The sequence below is a fragment of the Pelophylax lessonae genome, assembly GCF_965119305.1.
Source record: "Pelophylax lessonae genome assembly, chromosome: 2".
Classification (NCBI taxonomy): domain Eukaryota; kingdom Metazoa; phylum Chordata; class Amphibia; order Anura; family Ranidae; genus Pelophylax; species Pelophylax lessonae.
In genome coordinates, this window is record NC_138769.1 from 563,115,383 (window position 1) to 563,138,002 (window position 22,620).

The 22,620-nt window shown below is 46.5% G+C and overlaps 1 protein-coding gene across 1 annotated transcript in view; it reads right to left on the reverse strand.

Moving 5' to 3' along the window:
- Positions 1-16,079, reverse strand: part of SUOX (sulfite oxidase) — a 73,593-nt gene extending 57,514 nt beyond the window's left edge. Inside the window, exon 1 of the mRNA XM_082245740.1 lies at positions 16,057-16,079. The gene's annotated coding sequence lies outside the window, so the exon portion shown is untranslated. The remainder of the gene's footprint in view (positions 1-16,056) is intronic.
- Between the last annotated feature and the right edge of the window lie 6,541 nt (positions 16,080-22,620).

The following is a 22,620-nucleotide window of genomic DNA, read 5'->3' on the forward strand; positions in this document are numbered from 1 at the left end:
AAAGGACTCCAGGACCTAAGTCAGTGCGACCATGGATGGTTGGGACCTGGAGGGCCCCCGTGGCCTCAGAGAGGGGATCAGGTGGGGAGCTGTGTTCTAAAAGACTCCATGAGTCACCAGGGGGACCCCACAAAAAAGTGTAAGACACTAAGGGACAACCCTACCGCTCTGGCAGCACACCCGATTGCCAGTCACAGAGCCCAAATCAATCCTCAGCAGAGGGGGAGACCCATCAGACTCACTACCCCACAGAAAACAGGCACTGCAGCCACCAGGAGAATCTGCACTGCACGTACGGTGATCAGAAAAGGAAATGATCCAGGAGTCAGCACCAGGGGATGAGGGGGTTGCCACTGCCGAAATCTCTGCCCATAGGGCTCCACTGTCATGGCCGCCGCTGTTTTCTATGGCAAACCACCGCAAAATGGTCGGACTACACAAAGATGGAATGGCAGCAAAGTCATGGAACAAACCATGCATTGCAGCAAAGCCTACAAGAAAATGGGGGCCCCGTGTGGCACCACGAGGCTTCCAGGGACCCAGGAGAGATCCTTAAGCCTCAGGACAGACAGGCAGGACAGGGGGACCTGGCAGGAGCCCCCACCAGGTACAACCCCCCCTGCACAACTAATCGTTCGGTCGCAGGTGGAGCACACTCGCCCCAATAGCGCCCTGCCCCCACCCTTTTCATAGCTATCAAAATGGGGGGGGGGGGGGCTGTCGGCCAAGAGGAATGCTGCGACTCGGGCGTTTAACTGGCAGGCCAGCCCCGTCCAGTGGGGCTAGGTCGCGGCTGGCCTAGCGCGGAGCTGAGGTCTGCGCGTGCTTGCTGGCCAGACTGGAGTGATCGCTGGATCTAGATTATCCAGCCCGTCGCCCAGTCCAGCAGTTGACTGTAGATCTCACAGGAAAAACCAGGAGAAAAAAAAAAAAAAATCTATCCAAGGGCTCTTTCACACGGGCAGTCCGATCAGATCCACCTGTCAGCTTTTTAGGCGGATCTGATCGGATGCCCCATTCAGCCCTATGGAGCAGCGGATGTCAGCAGTGACATGTCCGCTAACACCCGCTGCCATCCGCATCCGATCCTGTCCGTGAAATCCGGACGGATGGAAAACCTATTTTCCATCCGTCCTGGGGATCGGATGGGATCGGATGAGTGCGGACAGGCGGTCCGCTCTCATCCGATTTCCCATAGAGAGCAGCGGGGGCTGTGACACCTCCCTCTCCGCACTGCAAGCGGAGACGGAGCCGTCATCCGCCGGCTCAGCGGGGATCGCGGATCGATCCCCGCTGAGCAGCACGGATCCGCCTACGGAGGCGGACCGTGTGAAAGAGCCCTAAAAAGAAAAACATTTTTTGCCAGGACCAGAGATCCCAGCAAGGCAGAAAAAATAAAATAAATGAAAGAGTACCTATAGCAGAGAGAGGGAGTATACTCCCTGGGACTGCCCAATAGTTAAGAATATCAAGCGCTGTGTCCTTCAATGAACTAAAGAAAATCAAGAAAATGTTGGTTTACTGAAAAGTATGTCAGTGTACATTATAGTATGCACTCAATACTTGGTCGGGCTCCTCTTGCATGAATAACTATCAATGCGGCGTGGCATGGAGGCGACCAACCTGTGGCACTGCTGAGGTGTTATGAAAGCCCAGGTTGCTTTGATAGCGGCCTTTACATCTTTTGCATTGTTGGGTTTGGCGTTTCATCTTCCTCTTGACAATACCCCACAGATTCTCTATGGGGTTTAGGTCAGGCAAGTTTGCTGGCCAATCAGATACCATGAACATTAAACCAGGTAAGGGTAATTTTGGCAGTGTGGGCAGGTGCAAAGCCCTGCTGGAAAATGAAATCAGCATCTCCATAAATCTCGTCAGCAGAGGGAAGCATGAAAGACTCTAGAATTTCCTGGTAGAGGGCTGCGCTGACTTTGGGCTTGATAAAATACAGTGGACCAACACCAGCAGATGAGAGGACTCCCTAAATCATCACTGACTGTGGAAACTTCACACTGGACCCCATGCAACTTGGATTCTGTGCCCCTCCACTCTTCCTCCAGACTCTGGGACCTTGCTTTCCAAATGAAATGGGGGCATGGCTTGGTTGGGGCCCAGGCTGAGGCTGTCTCCATCACTTCACCACATGCATGGATGTGCTGCATTAGGGATCCTTTTCCACTCTTCAGTGGACACAGTAGCTGGGATGGGCTCCACTTCCTCGCCGCTACTCATACAGCAGCGGACATACACATCTACATCGCTTCCCGACTCTCCATATGAGCCTAAATGGCACACTAATTTACTGTGGGTCACAGTGAGCAGACAATTGCTTGGAAGGAGGGATTCTTCTGTCAGCACTGTCTGTGTTGCTAAGGTATTCATGAGAGGAATTCACACCATCTATGGCCTGCCTAAAGCTGGATATACACTATACAATTTTCTTTAGATTTTTTCCTTTAGACTTACCAAAACCATATAATATGAGGTCAGACCTAAACACTTCTAATTTGTATGCAATAAGGCAGGCCCTTGCACTACATAGTTGAAGTTAATGCCCCGTACACACGTGCAGATCGTCGGCCGAACGATCGACCGTCTTGTCCCCGGGCTGTCGTGTCTGTTGAAAAGTGCAAAAGACTGCACAAGAATTTTGTCCGCCGACTACAGAAGTGATGTCATGTGATGGTTAACTTTCCCTGTGTTTTTTCTTTTCTGAGCATGCCCAGTCTTGCAAATCTGCTGTCTGTCGGCCGAATTCTGTATTGACTGGCGAACAATCGGCCGCTCTGGTGTCGGCATACAAAAATTTTAATGCTTGCACGACAGATTCTTTTCGGCCGAAAGTGCGCTGTCGGAAGCATCATACTAACAAGCCGAAAATCGGCCGATCGGTCGTCGGCCGAATCTTTTCGGCCGACAATCTGCACGTGTGTACGGGCCTTAAATCTAAAGGAAATCTACCAACAAAAGTTGTATAGTGTGTATCCAGCTTTAGACTTTACCAGATTAAAGGGCCATACACACTATAAGATTTTCTGAAGACTTTTTCCTTTAGGATTTACCAAAACCATATAATATGAGGTCAAACCTAAACTTTCAATTTGTATGCAATCTGGCAGGCCCTTGCACTACATAGAAAAGGTAAATCTGAAGGAAATCTAACCACAAAAGTTGGATAGTGTGTATCCAGCTTTACACCACAATTTGTTCTGTAATGAACTTTCACAGTAGTACTATAAGGCATCATGCACACTGGATGTTATTAAAAATCAGTAGAAAGCTGTAGTAGGGATTTTTCAGCTTTTTTTAAGCAAAACTAAACTATACTCAAAAGTTTAAGGCTCAAATACTTTGATAAACACCGAATAGCCAAGTTTTGGCGTTAGAGCATTGGCGTTAATCCATTATTTTCTTCCAGCCAGAAAACTACTGATAAAAGCATATGTGTGCATGGACACACAGGATAACATGCTGGGGAGTCTATTGGCTGCAGAAAAAAAAAAAAAGTCTGCCGCCAAAAACGTCCAGTGTGCATAAACCCTGTGCACATGAAGTTTTAAATGTACTTTAGGTAAACGGGACAAACAAATTAAGGTCTAACTCCAGCTAAAACCTTTTAAGCAGTTACAGTGCCGGTTCACATATGTGCGGCTGCGGCGATCGCATACAATATCGGAGCGCACTGCTCCTTCATTATATGCGATCGGGTGTGTGGTGCGAATTCAGCTATACACTTTGTATGGCTAAATTCGCACTGCACCCGCAGTAAAGTCGCACATGACCCTTTTTTTGAGCCGCATCAGGATCGGATCGCACAGTGGTTCACACTTGTGTGATCCGATCCTGTACGAACTGTAAGATCGCACTGCGATATGCGATCAAACTGGGGGTGTCATTAAGATTACATTGACACCCCCAGCGTATCGCATATGGCAGTGTGAGCTCCCAAGGGTGCGTTTGCGATGCGGGAACAGGCTGCGAATTCGCAGCCTTCCCGCATCGCATAAGTGTGAACCGAGCCACAGCGAGGAGATGAACTATTATCCTTATCTTATCTATACAGCTTTCTCACCACACCCAAAGCACTATACCCAGATAACACTTTCAAAAACAACTAGGTTAAGAATATTAGTCGGTGCAGTTCACAAAAAAAAGTTACACATTTATTCATAGTACACATTGCAAGTGCTGTTTAAAGTATAACCAAAGGCATTTTTTTAGATACGAATAGAGTGTTTAGAACTGTTGCTGTTTTTAGTGCTATAACTGTTGCTGTTTTTAGTGCTGTCTGTGGTTCGTTAAAAAGGCTCATCCTATTTTTGTCCTGATTTTCTTTGTCACCAGAACAGGAGTATAGGAGGAAACTTTCCGATAGGGACACTAGTTCTGGTGACAGGCAGGGATTCTCTCAATTTCAGTTTCGGCTATGGCACAGGAAGAAAAGGGAAAGCTCCCCAATGGGATACTGATGGAATAAGAAACAGTCAGGGGTTTTAATCCTCCCTTACTCGATCGAAAAAGGAAAAAAAAAAAAAAAAAATTACCTTTAGTTGTACTTTACTGCTGCTTGAGCAATTCACTGTACAAGCATTAACCAACCAACAGCTAAATATTTACTAGAATAACCTTTTGGATTCTGCTTTATACTTAGAATTTTACAATGGACAGCTGTGAAATACACAACACACACACACACACAGATTAGAAAACATTCTGTAAAGCAAAATTCCAACTGAATTGGGTTTGACAAAATTTGCAATTCAGTGCAGGGCAAAGTTCCTACATTTCTTAGCTCATAAGTTATGTTTTAGTATGAAGTAGTGGAGAGCAGCTCAAAACCTGAAAATATAGTATGCAAAAAAATGTTTTTAAAAAATTGGTTGATTAGAAAGCAAGTATTTAAGAGTATCATTTATCACCCATTCATTCCCTCAACGCAGGCTCAATACACGGGCACATACAGGGGGTTGGACAAAAATATGATAACCCCACATAATCTGCAGGTGTGAAAGTAACGACATGTTTCATGATGAAATCGGAAGGGATGTAACGTTACTTTGTGGAAAGCCTCACTTTCATTCCCTGCATGCGCTGCTAGTAATACGGAGTTATGTCAGAGCTTACCGAACTCCAAAGAGGGCAAATTGTTGGTGCCCACTTAGCTGGTGCCTCTGTGACTGAAGTGGTCAATTTGCTGTGCCACAAGCTACAGTATCAAAGCATATGCAGTTTCCAGGAAAACGTTGCCTGATCAGCAATTCACCACTAAAGGGAAAGCAGCTCCACGTGAGCACATTAGCCATCCATCCACAGCATAGCCAGGGTTTAGGTGAAGGTGCTAGCACAGCTCCTCTGCAGATAAACAATCGAAAGAAAAGCGTAAATTGCTGCAACACTTCACCTTTACTGATCCTTCATGCAAAAGTCATCACAGACAGTGCGGGGTACAGTAAGAGTTGATGCGTTTCACACTGTGGCTAGTGCTTACTCGGAACCTCAGGTGCAGCCAATTGTGGATTTCTTTTAAAGGTCACCTGATAAGCGTAAGCACAGATGACATGGTCAACTGACCAAGAGACAAATGGACATTGTGCTGAATTGTGACCCGGAATAATTAAACAACTGCAGCAAAGTGACTGCAGAGCTCAATCTCTTCCAAAGCCCATGTCGACAAAAACTGTGTGGAGGAAACTCCATAAGAAATCATTCACGGACGTGCTGCAATTGCCAAACCATTAGTGACCGATATTAAAGCTCAGAAGAGGAGAGAGTGGGGCAACACCTATAACTCATGGACTATCGATCAATGGAAGACTGTAATATTGTCCGATGATTCGAGCTTCACACTGTTCCCAACCACTGGATGTGTTTACTTGTGGCAAACACCATCCCAAGCTTACAACCAGGTCTGTCTTATGCCAACAGTAAAGCATGGGGGCGGCACAATCATGGTTTGGGCAAGAATATCTTGGTATTCTGCAGACCACATCATCTTAAATGGTAGAGTCACTGCCAGGGACACATTTTGGATGACTATGTGCATGCCAGGATGCAGACATGGTTTACTTAAGACTGTGCCATTTAACAAGATGATCATGTCCAATTCACACAGCTGGTGTTGGTAAAATTGTGGTTTGAAGAGCATGCAGACATAGTCTCGCACCTTCCCTGGGCACCGCAATTGCCAGACCTCAACATTATAGAGCCACTGTAGTCAATTTTGGAGAACAAGGTTAGGGGTAATTTTCCGCCTCTGGCATCTCTGCAAGAACTGGAATGATTTTTGCATGAAGAGTGGTATCAGATTCCATAATCCGCCATCCAAGACTTCTATTTGTAAAATTTTAGAATTTAGGCCATCTTGAATGCCAAAGGCGGTACAATACCATACTTGGTAACAATTTCGTTCTTTTACCTGGCGTTTCCTTATTTTTGTCTAACCCTTGTAGAAAACAGTAGCTTTCTAGATGCCCTTTACACCAGAATGCTGTGCTTTGCAGACATGCTACAATTTTATACAGCTCAACGCACTGCATGTCACCACACTGTTTCAATTAGCTGTGGTGCAAAGACTTGACTCGAAAAAAGTATTTGTGACACTTCAGTAAAGTTAAAAAAAATAAAAAAAACACAAAAAGCTACACCGTGCTTGTAAAGCACCACTCCAACACAATGAACACCAGCCTCCGACTGGTTTTGTGATTCTAATCAAGTGTATAAGGCATTACGTTCATACAGAAAATGTTGGGTTGGGCTTGCAAGCTACTGGCTGAGCACCGCTAGTATGCAGAAGTTGACACTTTGACTCTCCAGCTGTGGTAAAATCTACAAATCCCATCATGTCTCAAAGGGATCAGACCTGTGGCTGTCAGTCTTGCAGTTCCTCAACAGCTGGAGAGCCAAAGACTGCTTATCCCGGTAGAATATACAGTGTAAATGACTATTCTCTCAGGAGGTGAAATGGATTAAAGCCAGCTCACAAAATGAGCGGTCTTGGCTCATTGCATTGCAACAAGCCAACAAAGACAATTTACACAACACATAAAAGCACGCCTTATCTAAACAATCTTTTACAGAGACAAGTGTTTATAAGGCTCGTGCTAAGAGAATTGTACAACAGTGCAATCCGCAAATCCAATTTATGCAACTTTTAACAACCCCCCACATGTGTACACTTGCCCGGTGGACAATAGCACAGAAAATTATTCCTAACTAATTATTTTGCTTAAATGAACAAAATAAATTTTTTTTGCTTAACACGTTCCCGCCAGGCCTATAGAAGATTGACAGCCAGGCGCATTACCATCCTAACTAGACGTCATATGACGTCCTTGATATCACGCCACTTGTGCGCGCCCTTGGACACAGCACATCACAATCAGGGTAAAGAGCCAACGATGTAGGCTCTTTACCAAGTGATCAGCGGTGTTCAATCACAGCTGATCACATGTAAACAAATGACGGTTAACGTTATTTCCTTTCCTCAGCGCTGTCAGTGTGATAAAAGGAAAGCCAATAACTGGCTTTCTAGTTACAGGGGACATTTACACTGATCAGTGCGGCCCAATCAGCCCACCCCCCATCAGTGCGGCCCCATCAGCCCACCCCCCATCAGTGCGGCCCCATCAGCACACCCCCCATCAGTGCGGCCCCATCAGCACACCCCCCATCAGTGCGGCCCCATCAGCACACCACCCATCAGTGCGGCCCCATCAGCACACCACCCATCAGTGCGGCCCCATCAGCACACCACCCATCAGTGCGGCCCCATCAGTGCGGCCCCATCAGCACACCACCCATCAGTGCGGCCCCATCAGCACACCAGGAAAATTATAACAGAAGAAAACGTTTTTTTTTTTTTTTTTTAAATGTTGGTCTTTTTTTGTTTATTTAGAAAAGAAGAAAAAACCCAGTGGTGATTAACCACTTCTGGACCGGAAGGATTTGCCCTCTTAATGACTAGGCCATTTTTTGCGATTCGGAACTGCGTTATTTTAACGGACAATTTCGCGTTCGTGCAACACTCTACCTAACAAAAATTGATGTCCTTTTTACCCCACAAATAAAGCTCTCTTTTGGTGGTAATTGATCACCTGTGCGATTTTTATTTTTTGCACTAACAGAAAAAGAGCGACAATTCTGAAAAAAAAAAAAAAAATTATATATTTTTTTTTTTTTTCACATTCTGCTATAGAACATTCCCAGAAAAAAAAAAATTCATCATTTTAGGCCAATTTGTGTTCTGCTACAAAAAATAAAAAAAATCGCAATAAGCGTATTTTGATTGGTTTGCGCAAAAGTTATCGCGTCTACCAACTAGGGGAAAGATTTGTCATTTTTTTTTTTTCATTAGGAATGGCGTGATCTGCGATTTTTAGCAGGACTGCGACATTGCAGCTGACAGATCGGACCCCCTAAATTACATTTTTGACACTTTTTGGGGGGGGACCAGTGACATTACTACAGTAATCAGTGCTAAAAATATGAACTGTTACTGTAATAATTACAGGGGTTAATCCAGGGGTGATCAAAGGGTTAAGTGTGAGCCTAGGGGAGTGTTTTCTAACTGTATTGAGGATGTGCTTGTGAAATAAACACAACCTATATAGGAGGATCACAGGCGCTCTCTGATCATTTCAGAGAGAACAACGGTCTGACGGAACAGCTAGTGGAATGTTTATGTACAGTGGGTACGGAAAGTATTCAGACCCCCTTAAATTTTTCACTCTTTGTTATATTGCAGCCATTTGCTAAAATCATTTAAGTTCATTCTTCTTCCTCATGAATGTACACATAGCACCCCATACTGATAGAAAAACACAGAATTGTTGACATTGTTGCAGATTTATTAAAAAAGAAAAACTGAAATATCACATGGTCCTAAGTATTCAGACCCTTTGCTGTGACACTCATATATTTAACTCAGGTGCTTTCCATTTCTTCTGATCATCCTTGAGATGGTTCTACACCTTCATTTGAGTCCAGCTGTGTTTGATTATACTGATTGGACACACCTGTCTATATAAGACCTTCTAGATCACAATGCATGTCAGAGCAAATGAGAATCATGAGGTCAAAGCAACTGCCTGAAAGATCAGAGACAGAATTGTGGCAAGGCACAGATCTGGCCAAGGTTACAAAAAGATTTCTGCTGCACTTAAGGTTCCTAAGAGCACAGTGGCCTCCATAATCCTCAAATGGAAGACGTTTGGGACGACCAGAACCCTTCCTAGAGCTGGCCGTCCGGCCAAACTGAGCTATCGGGGGAGAAGAGCCTTGGTGAGAGAGGTAAAGAAGAACCCAAAGATCACTGTGGCTGAGCTCCAGAGATGCAGTCAGGAGATGGGAGAAAGTTGTAGAAAGTCAACCATCACTGCAGCCCTCCACCAGTCGGGGCTTTATGGCAAAGTGGCCCGACGGAAGCCTCTCCTCAGTGTAAGACACATGAAAGCCCGCATGGAGTTTGCTAAAAAACACCTGAAGGACTCCAAGATGGTGAGAAATAAGATTCTCTGGTCTGATGAGACCAAAATAGAACTTTTTGGCCTTAATTCTAAGCGGTATGTGTGGAGAAAACCAGGCACTGCTCATCACCTGTCCAATACAGTCCCAACAGTGAAGCATGGTGGTGGCAGCATCATGCTGTGGGGGTGTTTTTCAGCTGCAGGGATAGGACGACTGGTTGCAATCGAGGGAAAGATGAATGCGGCCAAGTACAGGGATATCCTGGGCAAAAACCTTCTCCAGAGTGCTCTGGACCTCAGACTGGGCCGAAGGTTTACCTTCCAACAAGACAATGACCCTAAGCACACAGCTAAAATAACGAAGGAGTGGCTTCACAACAACTCCGTGACTGTTCTTGAATGGCCCAGCCAGAGCCCTGACTTAAACCCAATTGAGCATCTCTGGAGAGACCTAAAAATGTCTGTCCACCAACGTTTACCATCCAACCTGACAGAACTGGAGAGGATCTGCAAGGAGGAATGGCAGAGGATCCCCAAATCCAGGTGTGAAAGACTTGTTGCATCTTTCCCAAAAAGACTCCTGGCTGTATTAGATCAAAAGGGGGCTTCTACTAAATACTGAGCAAAGGGTCTGAATACTTAGGACCATGTGATATTTCAGTTTTTCTTTTTTAATAAATCTGCAACAATGTCAACAATTCTGTGTTTTTCTGTCAGTATGGGGTGCTATGTGTACATTCATGAGGAAGAAGAATGAACTTAAATGATTTTAGCAAATGGCTGCAATATAACAAAGAGTGAAAAATTTAAGGGGGTCTGAATACTTTCCGTACCCACTGTACCTTAATGCAGACAATGAACCTTTAGGCCCCTTCCCGCTAGTGGACTGTTCAGATCCGCCTGTCGTTTTTTCAGGCAGATCTGAACGGATGCCCCATGCAGCTCTTTGGAGCATCGGATGCCAGCAGAGACATGTCCGCTGACATCCGATCCTGTCCATCAAATCTGGACAGATGGAAACCCTATTTTCCATCTGTCCAGCAGATGGGATTGGAGGAGGAAGGACAGGCGGTCCGTTCTCATCCAATTCCCCCATAGAGAACAGCGGGGACCTGACAGCGAGTCCACCGACGGACTCCCATGTGTGAAACAGGCCTTAAACGTTAGAATCACTTTCATAAGTAATGGTTTATGAAATGTGTTACATTGTATTCTTTCCCTTTTTGTTTGCTGGCCTTTACCAGTTATTGAAGATGTATGTACAATATATCTCCATCTAGGAGGCAAAATGTCCATCGTATAACATCTTTACAAATTATTTTTTCTAATTGTACATAGTTTGTAGACACCTTGAGACTGGTCTGTGTAGTTAGTAATATTTGTTACCTTTATTTTTGCTTTTTATTCCCCAATTCCCAGTATTTATTATATAGCAGTTGGTTTGATTAGCATGATCGCTCTATATATTGCCCCTTGTATAGTAAGTTAGGCTTGAGAGTCCCTACCCTTTAGGAAGCATGTCACCACTATAGCAACAAACATGAAATAGTAACACCTCTGGTGCGTTCAGGTAGTTGAGGATGCTGCTTATTATACACCACATTGGGAGTCTATCTAGGCTGCTGTATTTCTTGACCCTAGATGTGCTGCTCCATTGTTCACTTTTGTGTGTTTATTACCATTTTTACATTATTAAAAAGTGTTACTAAACTCAGGAGCCTGCATTCATTATATCTGATCTACCACAGTACACAACATGGAAATGCAATTATTTTACTAACTATTAACGGCTAAATAGCTTTTGTCATCAGCAGCATATAGCACTCTTGTGACTTCTATCAGTGTCTGTAGGAGGAGCTTTCATTTTCCTCTGACTGTTCTATGAGTCTGCAGGACCCTTGATTCTCTGTCTGGAAAGTGCAGATTGGAGGATACATGTTATGGGCACAGGGGCAAAGAAAAAAAACTCTATAGCAAATAAACACCAAACAGAGCATGTGCAGAGTGACTCCAAAGGCTCTGTACTATCAGGAAATGGATTGGGGACTGTAGCCAAAGGGGAGGATCAGAGAGACAGGATCAAACAGCCTTTTTACACAATGCACATGATTAATCCCTTAGGTTCCACAGTGAGTGTAACAAGCATATACAGACTTATTTTACTGTTGTGGGTTTAGTAACACTTTAACTACATCTTTTAATGCCCTAGGTCTGTGTGTCCTAGTTTTTCTCTTGCTGTATGTGCACAGCTGACTGCTCTCTCATATCTATGACCCTATTCCTAACAACTGTACATTGTTATGTCCTACCCAACTGGTTAGAATGGGTATGAACTAACACAGTAAATACATTGTTTAGGTAGACGGTCACATTTACAGAAAACAGTAACTCTATGCAAGAATGTGCCTCAGGCTCTACTGTATAAAAGGTACAAGGGGTCATGTCACATGAGCAATCCTCATTTTGGCTGCAACCCTCCCATTTGCTAATAGAGAACTCACGCACTTTTATGGCTTTGATCCATCAATGTGCCCTCACTGGTGAATGCGATTTCGTTCAGTGAGGAAGCAGCATAATAGGAGCAGGTGGGTGCTCCCAATGTGCTGCCAGTGATGGGATCACTACTGTGACATTAGCTCTCTTTCCTCTCCCCATTTCCTAGACTCTTTGCAATGGCTGGATCCACACACATTATTGAAGCGGCACTTTAGCCAAATGGCAGGACATTCTGCTCATTGCCCTCTTCCCCCCCCCCCCTCCTCTATACTATTTGGCACTTTATTTTGGGGGAGTGGGTACCCCCCACTCCCGCCTGGATTGCCCGCAGCCTTCTGGAACACATCACATGTCCCAGAAGAATGCAGCACCACTCACAAATTGCAGTGCGGCTCGTGCATGCACTGTGGGAATCAGACTGTATAGCTGCTTTTCTTTAGTTAGGATGCCGGTGCTAGGGACCTGAAACTCCGTAAAGAACTGGCTCAGGTAAGGACAGCACTGGATCCCTGCACAGGTAAGTGTTTTCATTTTAAATGTCAGCAGCTACAGGATTTGTAGCTGCTGACTTTTAATTTTGGGGAGAGACAGAAGATCTTCTTTAAGCGGGAGCTGCAGTCATTTTTGTGTTCATGAAAAGTCAGCAGCTACACTTTGTAGCTGCTGACCATTAACAGGCACTCACCTGTCCCATGATCCAGCGATGTGCTCACCTGAGCCATACCTTCCCTTCATCTTCTATCATCAGCATCTCAACTGTGGGAACCCGGCTGTGACAGCTTGCCGCTTCACAGCCGGGTACCCACTATGCATGTGCGAGCATTGTGAATGGTGCTGTAGTCTTCTGGAGGAGGAGGCCCAAAACATCCCCCTTTTGGATGGAGCTCCGCTTATAGGGCTTGGTTCAGATCTATGTGGCTGAGTGTGGGGCAACCCATTCATGTGGAGAAAGAAGTCCCAGACCCTTTTGTAAAATTGCACTGCACTGAATTGCATGGGGCTGTGGCACTATACAGTTTGGCATGCACTTGTCGACACATGGGGGTGCCATTGAAAAAAAAAAAAGCAGTGTGTTTCTGTGCTTGTTGGGAAAGCCCAAGATTTTGCATAGATCAGGACAAGCCCAAAGTGGAACTAAATTCTAAGGACTCCTTCAGACAGACGATTAGTCCCATCCTCTGTGCAGAGCCACTGGCAGAGACAGCGTATGCGTCCAGCTCAGAGCTGCGAGCAGGCAGCCTATACAAGCGGACGCATGCACAGCGGCTGCACAACACAATGGCATGAGATGCCTGCATGTCAGATCTTGACACGGATTGTGTTCGTGCAGCCGCTGCACCTACATCAAATTCTATGTGGCTGCCTGCACACAGCCCCAAGCTGGATGAACACACCATCTGCTCTGCACAGAAGATAGCAGTCATCTCCATCTGGAGACCTAAATGTTAACCCCTTGGTGCAAGCCATATGCAAATATGCACCCTCTCGACGCCTGGCATATTTGCGGTAATTGTTGTTTGTGTATACACTTGTGCTGAGAGTGCACTTGCACGCGATGCGCACTCCCTGCAGTTACTGTCCTCTAACCAAGAGCTCCCGGATCGCTCGCTGTGATTGGGAGTTTTCAGACCACGTGACAGCCAATCACGGCCGTCACATGATCTTAAGCCACGCCCCACCTCCCAGCATCTTCAACCACTTAAAAAGTAAACCCTCCTCTGCAACTTGTACCTATAGGTAAGCCTATGATAAGGCTTACTTATAGGTACTGTAAATATCTCCTAAACATGAACCATTTAGGAGATATTTACCTTTCATGCAGCCAGTGACATCACTTCAGAGCCCTGTGCTGTGACGTCATCGTGGCTCCAGCCAATCAGATGGCCGATGACGCAAACCTGGAAGAAGGGTGACTGAACATGTCACCCGTGAGAGAGGTGAGCGGGCAGCACTGCAAGGCTTCGTTCTAAGGTAAGTATTTCAAAATGAGCTAGTATGCGATGCAACTCATTATGTGCCTTTCAGGTGTTTGCTTTTCTTTTAATTTTCTGAGGTTTACAACCTCTTTAACCACTTGCCGACCGCCGCATGTACATATACTGCAGCGGTCAGCCCCTCACAGGCAAAGTGACGTATGGGTACGTCACTAATCTGTGAGGCTCTGGGGAACGAGCGCGCGCCGCCGGAGGTGCGCTCCTACTCCCGCTCCATCACGGACCCCCCCCGCGCGTGTGCGGGTCCGCCGGGCACTCGCGATCGTCCGTTAGAGCGGGAGAAAGGCAGGCGGCTGATGTAAACAAGCCGCCTGTCATTCTCCCCTGTGTAGGAACAGTGATCATACGGTTCTACTATGTAGGACCGTTGATCATTGTTCCTACAGCTCAAGCCACAGCCAATCACAGTTAGAAGCACGCCCCTAGGGACACACATAACCCCTCCCTCTCAAATAAAGTTAACCTCTTCACTGCCAGTGTCATTTTACAGTAACAGTGCATATGTATAGCACTGATTACTGCAGGAATGTCACTGGTAACCCCAAAAGTGTCAAAGAGGTCAGTCAAGGGTCCGATCTGTCCGCCGCAATGTCGCAGTCCCACAAAAAAAATATCGCAGATCGCTGCCATTACGCGTTAAAAAAAAAAAAAAAAAAAAAGACAAAAATCTTTCCCTTAGTTAGTAAACGCAATAACTTTTGCGCAAACCAATCAAAATACGCTTTTTGCGATTTTTTTTACCAAAAATATGTAGCATAAAACAAATTGGCCTAAAATGTTAAAAAATTTAGATTTTTAAATTTTTTGGGGGGGAATTTCATATAAAAAAAAAAAAAGAGTGAAAAATATTATTTTTGCAAAATTGACGCTCTTTTTTTTGTTTATAGCGCATGATCAAAAAAAAAAAAAAAAAAAATTGCACAGGTGATCAAATAGCACCAAAAGAAAGCTCCGTTTGTGGGAAAAAAAGGACGTCAAATTCGTTTAGGACCGCGCAATTGTCCGTTAAAAGTCAGGCAGTGCCGAATCGCGAAATACCCCCTGGTCAGGAAGGGGATAAAATCTTCCGGGGCTTAAGTGGTTAAAGCACTAGTAGTAGGTAGCACTGAGGTTAAAGCGGAGTTCCAGCCATTTACTCACCTGTCCAACGGTCCAGCGATGCGGCCGCCGGAAGCCTCGATCCTCTCCCTCGGCGCCGGCATCACTGCTGTGGGCACCCGGCTGTTTCAGTTTGCGGCTTCACAGCCGGGTACCCACTGCGCATGCGCGAGTCGCGCTGCGCGCCGTGATTGGCCGGCAATCTTCTGGGACCTCTGACGTGTCCCAGAAGATTGCAGGGAGGGAGGGGGAGAGGAGAACTTCCGCTCAGGGCGCCGCGGCGCTCCGAGCGGAAGTGGGAGCGGGCACCTGTCAAAACTAGGTACCCGCTCCCCCCCCCAAAAAATGACATGCCAAATGTGGCATGTCGGGGGGTCAGGACTCCCTAAAGCGGAAGTTCCACTTTTGGGTGGAACTCCGCTTTAAGAAAATAAAATAATATTAATGCAATCGGGCTCATTATTGCAGAAGAGACATGCAATGCATTATAAATGAACTCACCTGCTTGGCCAGAATCCTCCGCTTTATCATACGGAGTTACTCATGTGTTATGTAATCCTGCATCGGCTAACCAAGAAAGCCAAAGACTGGCATCTGGAAGATGCTGGAAGGGGAGATGGCAGGCATTGGGGTAAGTATTGCAGACTTTAGTGCCCCATTATTGCTGACATACACTACACTGACTTCTAGTGATGGAAATGCCATATGGAGAAGCAGCTTAGCTCAGCTTCCCCCTTCACCAGGTATTAGTGTGAGGGAAGCAGAGCGGTGACCCCTGCAGTGTGTAGAAGTAAGTACGTAGGCACAGAACTGAGCTGCCACAGACACACGTGTATCTCCCTGCGCTACGCTGACGTACTGCCACTGCTCAGCCTATAGAGGGGGCGCCTGTCCTGGAGGAGGACCCTCGAAAGAATGTCGTTATATAACAGCCGCTCTCTGCCCTGTGCGCTGTACTAGCGGCTTACTAAGCGCTCTATTCCCCCCCCCCCCGTATAACTTACCTCACAGAACCCGAACCTCCTCTCCCCTACTCGCCGAGCTCCCCGGCTTCACGCTGCTCCTCCAATTATACAAGCCGTGACGTCAGTGGGCGGGCTCGCACACCCGCCCCCGTGTGTGCCAGTCTGTGGAGGAGATACGTTTGGTGTGAGGGGGCCCCTGGGCTAAAGAAGGGGAGGGGCACAAGTTTGCTATCAGTAGCCAAGCACTCAGCCTTTCTTCTGAAGGAGAGAGGAGTACACGGGGCCCTCGGTTTCCATTCCTCCTCACCTGTCTGAACAGTAAAAGAAAATATGTGGAAAGTATAACTAAAGACAAAGCCACATATTTTCTGTGTTTTGGATAGAGTGGAGAGGGGATAGATTTAGTGGCGTCACTAGGGTTGGTATCACCCGGTGCAGTAACTCGGTGTCACCCCAACCCCTTTCAATAATGGTTTTGTTTTTTTTTTTACTAATGTAACTTGTAAATCATAGCTCCCATATAACAGTAAGCCCCCGTTCACATACACGTGACGCTACTTCGCACCGCGACCTCCGAGGTCGTGGTGCGAGCAGCGCACCGCGACCTCGGAGCGGCCGCCACGGACTTCATAACATATGGCGGTCGCCTCCGGGTCGCCCCAAAGAAGCTCCGGACCCTTTTTCTAAGTCGGAGCGACTTGTGTCGCTCCTATTAGAACGGGTCCGCAGCTTCCCTATGGAAGGAGACCTGTGAGGCGACCAGGTCGCCTTAGTGTGAACGGGGGCTAAATGTAATGACAATAGCAACATTAATAACTAGGAGAATTAAAAAGACCTTTAAATTACAATATCATATGAAAATAATAAAACACAGCTGTCAGGTCCCCATGCATCTCTATGGGGGAAATGGATGGGAACAGACCGTCTGTCTGTTCTCATCCAATCCGATCCCCTGGACGGATGGAAAATAGGATTTCCATCCATCCAGATTTAATGGATCGGATTGGATGTCAGCAGACATAGAGATGCATGGGGGGACCGTTCAGATCCGCCCAAAAAAACTGACAGGTGGATCTGAACGTACCATCTGTGTGAAAGGGCCCTTACATATAAAGACCAAAGTGCATTTCCTTAGTGCAAATTCATATACAGTACTCTATTCAAAACATATATGCAATATTCATACATAATATTTGTATTATTCAAAAAAAAGTGCAATTACATTTACTCATAAAAAAGTGCCAATGTGGAAAATAGTGCAATTAAACTTAAGGTGCCCAGACAGATATATAGTGCTTCTTTTTGCTTTGTGCTGTTAAATAGTCCAAAACTTCAATATGTTTATTTATCAGATGCAGTGCTTGTCTCCCTCTCAGCAATCAGTTTATTCACCCTTAGGGCTCTTTCACACATGTGGACCGTTCAGATCCGCCTGTCCGTTTTTTTGGCGGATCTGAACGGTTCCCCCCATGCATCCCTATGGGGCATCGGATGTCAGCAGAGACCGACTGATCCGATCCGTCAAATCTGGACAGATGGAAACCCTATTTTCCATCTGTCCAGCGCATGGGATCGGATGAGAATGGACCGACGGTTCATTCCCATCCGATTTCCCCATAGAGATGCATGGGGATCTGACTGCTGTGTCTCCGCACACAGTGCGGAGAACAGCTGTCATTCTCCTGCTCAGCGGGGGAATCAGCGGATCGATCCCCCGCTGAGATAAACGGAGTCCGTCCGATGGACGGACAGTGTGAAAGGGGCCTAAAGGCCCGTACACACGTGCAGATTGTCGGCCGAAAAGCTTCGGCCGATCGGCCATTTGTAGGCTTGTTAGTATGATGCTTCCGACAGCGCACTTTCAGCCGAACAGAATCTGTCGTGCAAGCATTAAAATTTTTGTATGCCGACACCAGAGCGGCCGATTGTTCGCCAGTCAATACAGAATTCGGCCGACAGACAGCAGATTTGCAAGACTGGGCATGCTCAGAAAAGAAAAAAGACAGGGAAAGTTAACCATCACATGACATCACTTCTGCAGTCAGCTGTAGTCGGCGGACAAAATTCTTGTGCAGTCTTTTGCACTTTTCAACAGACATGACAGCCCGGGGACAAAAGACGGCCGATCGTTCGGCCGACGATCTGCACGTGTGTACGGGGCATTAGTGTCAGTGTGAATTTGCTATTCCTCCTCTGTATGCAAGGGCCACTCCCCAGACAGATTTGGACCTGCAAGGCCCCCCCCCCCCCCTGCGTTTTGAGTACAGTACAGATGTCCTTCTAGTGCAGGGGTGGGGAACCTACAGTTCGGGGGCCGTATGCGGCCCCCGAAGTCATCTGGTCCGGCCCCCATGCAGCTGAGTCTGTGTCTCTCAGCTGATCTGTCAGAACGGAGCCGATGCTTCCTGTATAGTTCCTGCTCTGTTATGACAGTCTGAGGCACAGGCAGAGTGATATCAAATGCACTCCGCCTGTGACCAATACAGGAAACATCACCTCTTCCAGCCAGAGCCAGTAGTACCAGCCAGAACCAGCAGTACCAGCCAGAGCCAGCAATACTCACAGCATTACCAGCCAGAGCCAGCAGTACCAGCCAGAACCAGCAGTACCAGCCAGAGTCAGCAGTACCAACAGCAGTACCAGCCAGCAGTACCTACAGCACAGTACCAGCCAGCAGTACCAGCCTGAGCCAGAAGTACCCACAGCAATACCAGCCAGCAGTACCAGCCTGAGCCAGCAGTACCCACAGCAGTACCAGCAAGCCTGAGCCAGCAGTACTCACAGCACAGTACAAGCCAGCAGTACCCACCAGCAGTGGCGTCTCCAGCTTTTATATTTAGGGGGGGCACATGGGGGGACGGAGACAAAAGTAGGGTGGCCAACTATAAAACACAATTTTTTATATATATATATATATATATATATATATATATATATATATATATACAGTGGGTACGGAAAGTATTCAGACCCCCTTACATTTTTCACTGTTTGTTATATTGCAGCCATTTGTTCATTCTTCTTCCTCATGAATGTACACATAGCACCCCATACTGACAGAAAAACACAGAATTGTTGACATTGTTGCAGATTTATTAAAAAAGAAAAACTGAAATATCACATGGTCCTAAGTATTCAGACCCTTTGCTGTGACACTCATATATTTAACTCAGGTGCTTTCCATTTCTTCTGATCATCCTTGAGATGGTTCTACACCTTCATTTGAGTCCAGCTGTGTTTGATTATACTGATTGGACTTGATTAGGAAAGCCACACACCTGTCTATATAAGACCTTCCAGATCACAATGCATGTCAGAGCATGAGAATCATGAGGTCAAAGGAACTGCCTGAAGAGCTCAGAGACAGAATTGTGGCAAGGCACAGATCTGGCCAAGGTTACAAAAAGATTTCTGCTGCACTTAAGGTTCCTAAGAGCACAGTGGCCTCCATAATCCTCAAATGGAAGACGTTTGGGACGACCAGAACCCTTCCTAGAGCTGGCTGTCCGGCCAAACTGAGCTATCGGGGGAGAAGAGCCTTGGTGAGAGAGGTAAAGAAGAACCCAAAGATCACTGTGGCTGAGCTCCAGAGATGCAGTCAGGAGATGGGAGAAAGTTGTAGAAAGTCAACCATCACTGCAGCCCTCCACCAGTCGGGGCTTTATGGCAGAGTTGCCCGACGGAAGCCTCTCCTCAGTGTAAGACACATGAAAGCCCGCATGGAATTTGCTAAAAAACACCTGAAGGACTCCAAGATGGTGAGAAATAAGATTCTCTGGTCTGATGAGACCAAAATAGAACTTTTTGGCCTTAATTCTAAGCGGTATGTGTGGAGAAAACCAGGCACTGCTCATCACCTGTCCAATACAGTCCCAACAGTGAAGCATGGTGGTGGCAGCATCATGCTGTGGGGGTGTTTTTCAGCTGCAGGGACAGGACGACTGGTTGCAATCGAGGGAAAGATGAATGCGGCCAAGTACAGGGATATCCTGGACAAAAACCTTCTCCAGAGTGCTCTGGACCTCAGACTGGGCCGAAGGTTTACCTTCCAACAAGACAATGACCCTAAGCACACAGCTAAAATAACAAAGGAGTGGCTTCACAACAACTCCGTGACTGTTCTTGAATGGCCCAGCCAGAGCCCTGACTTAAACCCAATTGAGCATCTCTGGAGAGACCTAAAAATGGCTGTCCACCAACGTTTACCATCCAACCTGACAGAACTGGAGAGGATCTGCAAGGAGGAATGGCAGAGGATCCCCAAATCCAGGTGTGAAAGACTTGTTGCATCTTTCCCAAAAAGACTCCTGGCTGTATTAGATCAAAAGGGGGCTTCTACTAAATACTGAGCAAAGGGTCTGAATACTTAGGACCATGTGATATTTCAGTTTTTCTTTTTTAATAAATCTGCAACAATGTCAACAATTCTGTGTTTTTCTGTCAGTATGGGGTGCTATGTGTACATTCATGAGGAAGAAGAAGGAACTTAAATGATTTTAGCAAATGGCTGCAATATAACAAAGAGTGAAAAATTTAAGGGGGTCTGAATACTTTCCGTACCCACTGTATATACACACTATCTATCTATCTAGAATAGAATGCACTCCAGAGGCCTTGTTACAAATTCACTTTGTTTTATTTTTTATATTCCTGACAATGGGCCTCAGTCACGAATATTTCATTTTTATATATTTGAAGGCCCAGAGCATGCGGACAGCATTAGCGGAGTCACCTGTAAGGTGAGGCAGCAGTACGCAGCAATGGAACCAGACACAGCGAGCCAGCACACAAGGAGCAGGCCCGGAGACATCCGTTTTAGAGGTGGCACTAGTGGAGCAGTTCAGCTCAGCTCAGCTGTAAGATAAATTCAGTCAGCATGTCAGCCCACATTGTCATTTTCAGGGGTGTGAGAGTGGTATGAGATGCAAATGTGCAGTGGACTCAATGTGAGTCCATTGCACATTTGCATCTCATACCACCCTCACACCCCTGAAAATGACAATGTGGGCTGACATGCTGAGTATGCTGACAGAATTTTACAGCATTGTTCAGCTGTAAATTTCTGTCAGCTCAGCATGTCAAGCACTGTCCACATTGACAATTGTTGGGTCAGGGTGTGAGGGTGGTATAATGCATTACAAATGGGAAGTGAGTGGACTCACTGCTCCAGTTTAAACCACGTATACTCCTTAATAAAATATTTGAATAAAGAAAATATATAATTGTTAAGAACATTGTCCTTATGTATGGTTTGTATTTATATTTAAATATGGGGAGCAGCCATATTTCATGCTTTGTTCTTTGCAGTGCTACACAATGGTTGTGCTCCATCTCACTACCTATTCTAATGTATGGTTAACTGAAAAAATGTCAGAATACCTCTGGAGTTCAGGAAGTGACCTCTGTCACAAAAACTCCCATTCCTACAAGCAAAATATTGGTGACACTGAATCTCATGACCAATATTGAGCCCAAAGCTCCAAATTGGCAGGTCAGCAGCGGGTCCAGTTGTGAAGAGGGATACTAAAGGATTTGTGACTGCTTGTACCATCTGCACCCAGAACAAAGTCCCCTCTTGTGCACCTGCCACCTGCTGGCACATTAATGCCTCTTTAAATTTTTAAGGAACTCTGGGAACATATGACCATAGATTTTATCATGGATCTCCTACGTTTTTACAGCTGCTTGCATTTTAATGCCGTTCCAATTGTCAAGGAACCCTGAGAACATATGATCATAGATTTTATTATGGATCTCTTACGTTTTGACAGCTGCATTGTCATTTGGGCTGTGGTAGACAGCTTCTCTAAAATGGCACACTTCATACCCCTCTCCGCTCTTCCTTCTGCAGTTCTGCTGCAGCTCTTGCACCAGTCTTTATCCAATAAATTTGTAGACTGACCACCATGCCACCTCATAACAACTCAGGCAGGGGAGTCCAATTCCCAGTTCCTTGCTTTGGAAAACCTTTGAAAATCCATCATGGAAATCTCTCTGCAATTATCATCCAATTATTATCACACTATAAAGGCCAAATGAAGAGGTCAAGCCCTAGAATAGTAGCTCTGATTTATCCTGCCTTGGGCCAAGTTCACCCATAGTGATGACCTCTTATTTCTAGCTCCCAGGAGGAATTGAGTCCAGTGTTTCACCTCCCACTGGCTGAGGCTCAGAGGCTGCCACCCACCTGATGCCGCCCGGCCTGCGGGCTGCGGCTGCGGCTGCGGCTGCTCCTCCTCATGTGTGTCCTGGGCTGGTGCGTCAGTGTCCCGACTCCGGACTCGGTCCCCGCGACTCCCCGACAGACTGCAGCCACATGTCACAACAACACCACGTGAGTCACGCCACTCCCGCGCGGCAGTAGCGCGCGCGCTTTCGGCCAGGCTGGGGAGGGCTGGTGCTTGGTGCACACTGCGCCCGGCGCCGCCCCGCCCCCCGCCGGCCTTTCACTGTGTGTGTGGAGGCGCTGCGGCGGCTGCGCTACTGGTGCTTGGTGCTCACTGTACCCGGCGCCGCGCCGCCCCGCCCCCCCGCCACCCTGTCACTGTGTGTGTAGAGGCGCTGCGGCGGCTGCGCTACTGCTGCTTGGTGCTCACTGTGCCC